Consider the following 8718-nt stretch of genomic DNA (forward strand, 5'->3'; position numbering starts at 1 on the left):
TTTGCTTGCTGAAACCGTTTTTACTCCATCTCCTTGACTGTGATTATAGAGACATTTCTTGCTCCTTGAAAACAGTGTTAAATTCACAACTGCTCACAAAGCCATATAAAAGCAATTTATTGCACATCACTGAACACCCTCAAGAGGCCTGAGGCAGCATTAGCATTTTTATAGGAAGTGCTGGTATATCCTTTTTCACATACCCCACCTGCTCTTTTGTTCCTACATGATGTCTGTGGAAGGCACACAAATGCTTGCAAAGATGTGCCCAGCCCCACACCAACGAGCCCAAGGCAGCCAGAAGAGTCTGTCTGGATGCAGTGGGCCACACCAACCTTCACAGCAGCTGCTGCGAGACATTTTAACTCCATGAAGTGCTGAGGACATGATTACAAATGCATCCATGCTGACCACATAAGGCTGGCTTCTCCTGACCAAATAAGCCTTGACTCGTGTCACCTCCAGCTGGGGTAGGGACACCAGGCTGGGGCAGGTGGCATTCAGAGGAGAAGTGACTCAGGCTCCCACAGGTTTTAAGAAGAACTTCAGCTGAAATAAATGTGACCATCACCAGTGTCATTGACTAGGCAAAGAAATAAAATTTCCAAATGAAGAAAAATAAAGAACAAAAGCAAGCTGCACAGGCTCGTGTTTTCCACCAGTCACAGTAATTCACCGTGTTTTCCACCAGTAAATGCCACAGTAACTCAAATTTAAATCACCTAGATAGCTGGGCTTTAAAATCATCAAGGCAGTAGGAAAAGAGTTTCATATGAGCTAATACACATAGTGCAGATCGAAAGTCACTTGGCACCAGAGAAAAGTAAGGGAATTGCTCCATTTTTGGCCACAGTTCTAAGGGGTTGTAAAAGTTACATGAGCAAATGGATTTGTTACTTTATCAGCTGACATTCCTTTTGATCAAACTTTTTCTCTCCCCCTCTTTTTTGCTTGTTTATTTTAGGACATTCACTCCTGGTACAGAAGGGCAGCAGATGCTGTTCATGGACTATTCTTGGCACAGAGAAGCTGCAGTTTGGGTCTTGGATGCAGGTACATTTACAGAGAAGAAGCATTAAAAAACACGGGCAGCACAAAATTATTTTCTGCTTAGTCTACGGGCCTAAAAGGAAAAAAAACCCTTGTTTTTTGCCTGGGCCACTGCTGCACCTGGCTCCAATTCCTGCACTACAGAGAGCCAGACTTTGCAGCAGGCTGCAGGCAGCTGCCCATGCAGCAGCGACGTGCTCGCTTAGCACACTGAGGGCATCCACGTGTCAGGGAGCACCAAGTTCACCACAGCTTCATCACCAGCTCTTGTGTTTGCTGAGAAGCACCGTGGTTTGTGATGCTCTGCTCCCAGCTCGGCTCTCCCAGAATTTGAAGATGTCTTGGACAGGACCAAAATTCTTGGACAAGCTGTTTCAGCCTCTGCTGAGCACTGACCACAGCCAGCTAAAGTCATCTTCTCTCCAAAGCTCTGCTGCAGGTGCTGGCAGGGCTCTTTCTGCAGCAACATGTCAATATCACACACAGAGGAGGCTGCAGGTTTGGTCCTAGGCCACCTCCTGCCCCCAAAGGACCACTTCTCAGGGAAGCCCACCAGGCAACAGCTGACAGTGGGCAAGCCTAGAACAATTCTTCTCCATGGCAGGAAAGGCAGAGCTGGGCAAGAAAAGCCCACAGCAGGGAATGGGCAAAGTCTTCCTGACTGAAGACTTAGGTAAGCATCTCTCCTGTGTTTGCCATTTAGGAGCATCTACACCAGATGCTTAGGAGGGTGTTGTGGTTGGGGGGTTGGGTTCATTCCCACCATCCAAAGCTGGCCTTTCCAGAGATGCAGTGACCAATGTCAGGAGAGAGCAAGCTTGTCCTCCTCGCTGCTGCTCCAGCAGCTCTGGCATTTACCCAGGCAATGCAATCCATGGGTGGGGTCCAGGCAGACACAGAGGAATGCCCCAGGCTCTCTCCCTGGGCAGGATGTGACTGTTCCCTGTGCTGTGCACCACCGACCCAGCCCAGCCAGCTCAGATCCCAAGTGCCTGACACTGAGGCCAGCATGTCCCCACACCAGTCCCTGCTGAAACACCATAGAATGGTTTGGAGAAGAGGGACCTTTAAGTGCATCTAGTCCCAACCCCACTGCCATGGGCAGTAATGCCACCCTAGATCAGGTTGCTCAGGGCTCCGTCCCACATGGCCTTGAACACTTCCAGTAACGAAGCATCCACAATGTTTCTGGGCAACCTGTGTTACTGCCTCATCATCCTCAGGCTCAGCATCCAGAGCTGCAAACAGCAAGTGGAGTGACCTGGGCTGTACACTGGGAGAGGGGCAGCCCTCACTGTGGGGTTGCCCTGGAGGTACCCACATCCCCACAGGTGCCATCACTGGCTGAACACCCTCCTGCTGCTTATGTGCTGTCTTAAATTTGTTCCAACAGTGCAATAGCAGGGAAAACAGTGTCATTGAGGTGTGTGAAGTTCTATGTTTCCATCTTTTTTTACTAGCACAGACTAGCACAGACTTTAGTAGACAACTAACTTCCTAAAATCAGGTTTCCAGTGCTCTTCATACCTCTGGGGGTCAAGCATAGCTTAGAAACTTCCTTTGTAACAAACTTTCCTAAAGGCTCTTACTGTATTTATGATCCCCTAAATGCCCTTGGAAAGACCAGGAGAATGAAAAGAATCAGGCTGGAGGCTTTTTGTCAGCTTTGACTAATGAAAAACCCATTTCATGAAACATAGTGACCTTCTTTCCAAAATACCATGTCCATGTCCCAGACACCAAGATCTAGGGATGGGCGAGTTCATAGTTTATGGCTTCATTTCCAAATCAGAATATTCAGATTCAGAAAAGGGGGGTGAGGTTTTTGTTTGGTTGGTTTGGGTGGTTGGTTGTGGTTGGTTCGTTTGTTTAAAAAAAAAAAATTCTTAGAGCAGCTACAGGGACTGAAAAATAAACCACCCAGATTTCTCAGTAAAGCAGAATTTTTTGGCTTGCTACTGAGTTACCTGAAGTGCTGCCATCTTAGAATTTAATCAGATCAGTCCAATCTGCTGAGAACTGCAATTTGCCTTTCTAATGCCAAAATAAAAATTAATAGAAGCAGGTTTTCTCTGTTTTTCTCCTGAATTGCAAAACGGGCTGTCACATGGCAAGCAGAAGGGGAGGGGTGGCTGCTTTCATCCCTGCTCAGTCTCTGATGGGAGGAGGTCTGAGCTCTGGGGAGGCCCTTTCTGTGCAGGACGTGCCAAACTGTGTTCTGTCTCCCCACAGTGGCTCGTGGGGACTAACATGCAGGCAGAGGCAGTTCCAGCAAGGATGGGGAGCAAAGCCTTGGCAGCACAGCCTGTCACCTGTTTTGCATGGATGTTGTGTGTTACTAAACCCCTCTCAGCTCCTTTTTCTTAATTTTAGGACTATCTGGAAGAAGGGGAAATGAATTGTCATTACCTGGGGAGGGGAGAAAAGAAAAAAAAGAATATCAAAGACATTGCCAAGAGGAAACTCCCAGCTGCAGGTTCTGCAGGTCCTGCAGGTCCTGCCTCAAAGGAGGTTGCAGGTGATGTTACAGGAGCCACAGGCAACAGCTTTCCCAGCTCAGCGACAGCAGAAAAGAAGCTTCTTCTGCTTTTGCTGCTTTCTGCTTCCTTCTTGACAGGCATATTCAGCTCTTCTTCCACATCGTTCCCTGTGCCAAGGACATGCAATGTTCCTGTCAAAGGGTCTTAGATCCCTGCTGGAAGAGTTCATGCCCTTGATTTCATAACTCTGACAGGGGAGAAAGGAAGAACAGCTACAAGAAAAACAGCCTTTCCACAACGATTCCTGCCTACACTTCATTCCAGAGTGTGTGACGGGCAGGAGCAGGAATGGGATGGCACTGGACTGCTGCCCTGCACCGCGGCGCTGGCCTCTGCCTCTGCTGAACACGGACACGGCAGCTCGGCCTCGGTGCTGCCAAGCTGGAGACGCTGCAGCCCTCGCCCTGGCCTGGCCCTTGCGTGCTCTCTCTCCCTGGGGTCTGACTCAGGGAGAGGAATGTGTGGGGAATGCCAACACACTGCACTAGAGAATGGGAAGAAAACAGCAAAAGGAAAACATTACTCGGGCTTATTTTTTTGTGGGAAGCTCGTTAGAAATGCCCTAATTAGAGACGGAAGCAGAGTAACAACTAAATTTGTCATTTCTACAGTTCTTATGCTTTGCATAGTCCTAGGGTAATATATTTTTTGAACCCCATGAGCCACAACTCCAAACTATCAGCATGCCTGGAGACACCCTGCCCTACCCATACCCTGCACTCCTTCAGGGCCCGTTGCCATCCCCACCCCAGCCTCTCACTCTTCAGTCTTCCTCCAGTCCTTCTCTTTGGGGCAGCAAACCTCCTGCACCACAAGCAGACCCCTGGCACCCCCAGCAGCTCCCTGACCTCCTCCTCCTGTAACTCCATTTGCTGCACTGCCGTGGCCAGAACAGCTCTGGGGCTGGGGGCTGCCATGTCCAGCCACCACCACCCTGTGCCCACTACTCACAGCACAGGTGTTACCCAATGGAACACACTGTCAAAGTGGTCCTTCTGCAACAGCCTTTCCCTGACTGCTGCCTCCTTCCAGGAGGCCTCCCCTGTTGCTCAACCCTTGGCAGTCCCTGAGACATGCTCCCCCTGCTCAGGCAGGTTTATGAGGCCTTAAAAAACACATGATGTGTCCCTACACTGTCATGTAGGAAAGCTGTACCTTTCAGGAACCTCTCAGCAAGCAGCTGTGTAAGTGCTGGTTCAGAATAAAATATCAGGAATAAACGATTTTGGACATTCTTAGGAAAAAATGTGGGTACACACACACAGCTGTATGTTTCTCTCTGAAACACTGAAATACGAGGTAGCTCAGTCCTGGCTCTGGTATGCTGGGAGTACAAAAAGGGAGAGCTTAAAGGAGCTCCACCACAGATCTAATTTTCTTCTTGTGGCCTTAGGATCAGGAGGGTTTTCCAAGATGTCCCTAGAAATTTGATGCAAAGAAAATAGCATGACATAGTTGAATTTCCAACCCTGGCCGGCCAGGAGGCAAACCAAGGCCAGAGAGCCGGGCAGCAGCCAGGTGAGCCCAGCTGGCTCCATGGTGGCCCATCGTGGGCTGCCTTGGAAAAGCCTTGTCAGACGAGTGTTCAGTTTAATATGCCAACACGTCAGGCAGCAAGTGCCCAGATCTGGAACACACTGGCATGTGCTTTGGGGGCAGTGGTGTCTATTGCCTGGGGGAGCCAGAAGGGTGCCAGAGCAAGGGGGACTTCCTGGAAGAGGTTTTTGCACCAACTACTGTCCTAGCAAAAGTCACAGACTCCTCCTTTTGCAGAGTTTCAGGTCACATCCAGTAAATTTGGGTGGTTAATTTTGTTGTATCCAACATACAGCTGGAGCTCCCCCCATCCTACCCGAGCCCCAGAACCCCATTTCATATCTCATCTGCAATTAAACAGAAAGCAGTTGACACTGAAGAACTGCATTTGTTTCTGCAAGAACAAGGCTTGTGCTAAGTGTCGTATGGAAGTTGTTACCATGGGAAATATCAGTGTTCGTCAAAACTTTAAAATCCAACTCAGTGCATCAAAGCATCCTACTTCCACTCGTGCACCCACAAGGCTGGGGACAAATTACAATAATGGCAAAGCCACTGTGGAGAGGATAAGGAATTAAATTTGCTCAATACACATTAAAGAGAGAAAAAAGTAGCCAGCAGCGAGGAAAACAGAAGGGAGAACATCAGTGTGTAAACAAAAAGTACCAGGGAAAAAACGGGCCAAAAGGCAAAAGGGTTAATTAACAGCAACAATTTATTTGACTTCAGTGATGCTTAGAGAGAGTCTTGTGGTGTCAAACCCAGCCCTGAAATTACACTGCAATCAGCGCTCAGGGTTGCAAAGTGTTCCTGTTCATGGGCATTAATTACATTCACCAGTGGCAAGGCCTCGGCTGTGGTTCCTGGTGCAGGTGGGTGTGGGGGTGGCCCCAAACCTCTGCTCTTCCTGCCTGGTTTTCTCCTCCTCCCCAGGCCCCACTTCTGAAGTACCAATACCATCTGTACTAGTGCAGAGGCTCAAAATGGGGAGGGCAAAGTGCAGCTCCCTTTCCCCAGTCAATCAACACCCAGCAGAGGAAAAAAGAAGGGAAGCAAAAATCACTCTTTGCCCTTGAGCCCAAGTGATACTTGGCCTTCCTGACTCCCCTCCAACATGGCACAGGCAATCAATCACCTCTGCCAAGCACATCCAGATGCCAATGAGACAAGAACCAAAGTTTTCACAGAGTAACTCTACACCAAAGGCTCAGAGCTCCAGACAGGAAGGTGAGAGTCCAGGAGAAAGACACCCAGAACCAGGTACAGCCATCCGAATACTGACACTGAGAGGTGTCTCCAGGCTGCAGACACAACCACCACAGGCTGTCCTGCCTGGCACTGAACTGAAGCAGCAGATACTGTAACTTCTGAAACCTGCTTTGAAGCTGCCAGACCCTGTAAGCCCTGCTGAGCCTCTGTGGAGTAAGGCAGCGCCTTCCCAAGAGCTCAGAGCCAACACAGACTGCATGCTGCAACTATTCAAGCAAAAGAAATGGTTTCTTTACAGCCTATTTTAGCCAACCAGTAGCATTAGCAACACATAGAAATAAAGGAAATGTAGCAGATCAGTTCCTTACTGCAGGAGTAGGCAAGTAATAAAAAATAACTTTTATTTAAGTGATTGAGGAAAACAACATCTTTCAGGTCAATTAAAAGTTTGCTTTCGTGTTGAAATGGCCTTCAGCATAGGCTGAAGCTCTTTCAGCAGGCAGGGTCTGTATTTTTTGGATATGATATGATGAACCCAAGACAGCACTGTGTCACACTGCTGAAGAATTCTCCTCCTCCCCAGCAGCAGCACTGAAAAATTAAGTCTATTGATCCTTTGTTGCAAAGCTTCTATAGGTGGTGGTGGTAGGACCCACTGAAATAGCCTCACAGGAACACATTTCTTTGTCTTTTCTTGTTACCTACTAACACCAAAAATACTTTAAGTACATCAAATTGGGTTCCTCTTTTTTGTCATTAAAGGCTGTGGCTAACAAAGACAGCCAACTTTCTTAACTACAGCAAACAAAACTAACCCTCCTCCAGTAAGGCATCACTTTGATTTCCCCTTAGAAACATGCTGATTTGGGTGGTTTCTTTAAAGATGCACTAGGTGAGGAGCTGCCACACAGCTCCCACTACTCACTCACTGGACTGCTGCTGCCCATTCAAAGCCTGAAGTGATGTGCAAATAATACTGACCATATTTTTCACCTTGTGTACACTCAGTCAAGAGACATTGTCACTTAAGATCTGTCCTCCTTCTTCCGCAGATCCAGTGGTTTATGAAACTAGAGCCTAAATAAAGTCCTAAAGATGTTAATCTCATTAGGTGTGCAGGTGTCCCACAAACTGGGATGTGCTGAACACCAGCACCAAGCCATGTCTTGGATCAGAACTGTGAATACTGGATCAGGCCACCAGCACATAATCCGTGTCTAAAGCAATAAAGAAAGCTCATCACCTTCTAGTTCCCCTGTCCTGTTTAAGCACCTGTTTGACCGTGCCATGACACAGTTTTGTGACAGGCTTTTGGATTTTGACACAGTGCCAGAAGTAGGGATGATGTGAGCATAGGGCAGGGATGTGAGGACAAAGCTGTGTCAGCCACCTGACTGACCTGTGCTGAGGACCCCTCTGCACCCGAAGCACGAGGTATCCTTGCAGTCTAACCCCTTCCCACAGGTACTGATCTTGTTCTCTGAGTCTTTCAAACCCCCGATGCTCTTTGTCTCCCTGCAATGGGTCCTTCCCTCCGACCCTGCCCAACTATATTCCAGAGCAGCTACAATTATCCAGAATTTAAGTGTCAAAACGCTGGGGAATGTGAGAATATCTGCTGTATGAGGAGGCCATGCCACGTTGCTCGCATGTGCCCTTGGCGACAGCTCGGGCAGCGCTTGGTGGAGGAGAAGCTCTTGTTGCTTTCCGCTGCCCCAGCCCCGTGTCAGGCAGTGGTATCTCCAGTCTGTGGGATCATCTAGGCCAGTCTGCACATTCAGTAATGCCTTTGCCAGCCATGCCAACACCGCACAATTACTGCCAAAGACTTCTTTTATTTGGTTTTTTCTTCCCGCGGCACCACCGCATCTCTCCTTGTGGTGCGGTGGTGTGAACTGATGAGCCGAGCTGCAGGGGCTGAACTACAGAGAGGTTTCCGGCTCAGGGCCCGGCGCCTCCCGGCGGAGGAGGAGGAGGAGGAGGAGGAGGAGGAGGAGGAGGAGGTACCGGGGGTACCGGACCGTGCTGTGGCGGTGGAGAGCTGGGCTGTCCGGCCTCCCCGCCCGGCACCAGGGGCGGTGCGAAGGCGGTGGATGCGGGGCAGCCTGGCTGTCCCTCGGAGGAGGCTGCGGAGCTCTCCCGCGGCAGGCGGCAGCTCCGCCGAGCGCCTCGCTCGCTGCAGCGCCAATGAATCCTCTCTGAAAATCCGTGTACGCCCCTCCAGCGCTTCTCCTCCCTCCCGGGAGTTTTGCTGTCTGGCGCCTGGGAATATGCTATCGCGCAAGAGAAGCTGGAGTCACCGTCCGCATCTAACTGCATCTAGAATATACTTCCTTTCTTTCTTTTACATTTTATAAATAGTCCGACCTTCCTACAGCTTTTT

The 8718-nt window shown here is 49.3% G+C and overlaps 1 protein-coding gene across 1 annotated transcript in view; it reads left to right on the top strand.

The window, feature by feature from the left end:
• Positions 1-4813, top strand: part of ODF1 (outer dense fiber of sperm tails 1) — a 38211-nt gene extending 33398 nt beyond the window's left edge. The window contains exons 4-5 of the mRNA XM_032130648.1: positions 965-1723; positions 3424-4813. The gene's annotated coding sequence lies outside the window, so the exon portion shown is untranslated. The remainder of the gene's footprint in view (positions 1-964; positions 1724-3423) is intronic.
• Positions 4814-8718: the final 3905 nt, after the last annotated feature.

Source organism: Corvus moneduloides, chromosome 1 (assembly GCF_009650955.1).
Source record: "Corvus moneduloides isolate bCorMon1 chromosome 1, bCorMon1.pri, whole genome shotgun sequence".
Taxonomy (NCBI): domain Eukaryota; kingdom Metazoa; phylum Chordata; class Aves; order Passeriformes; family Corvidae; genus Corvus; species Corvus moneduloides.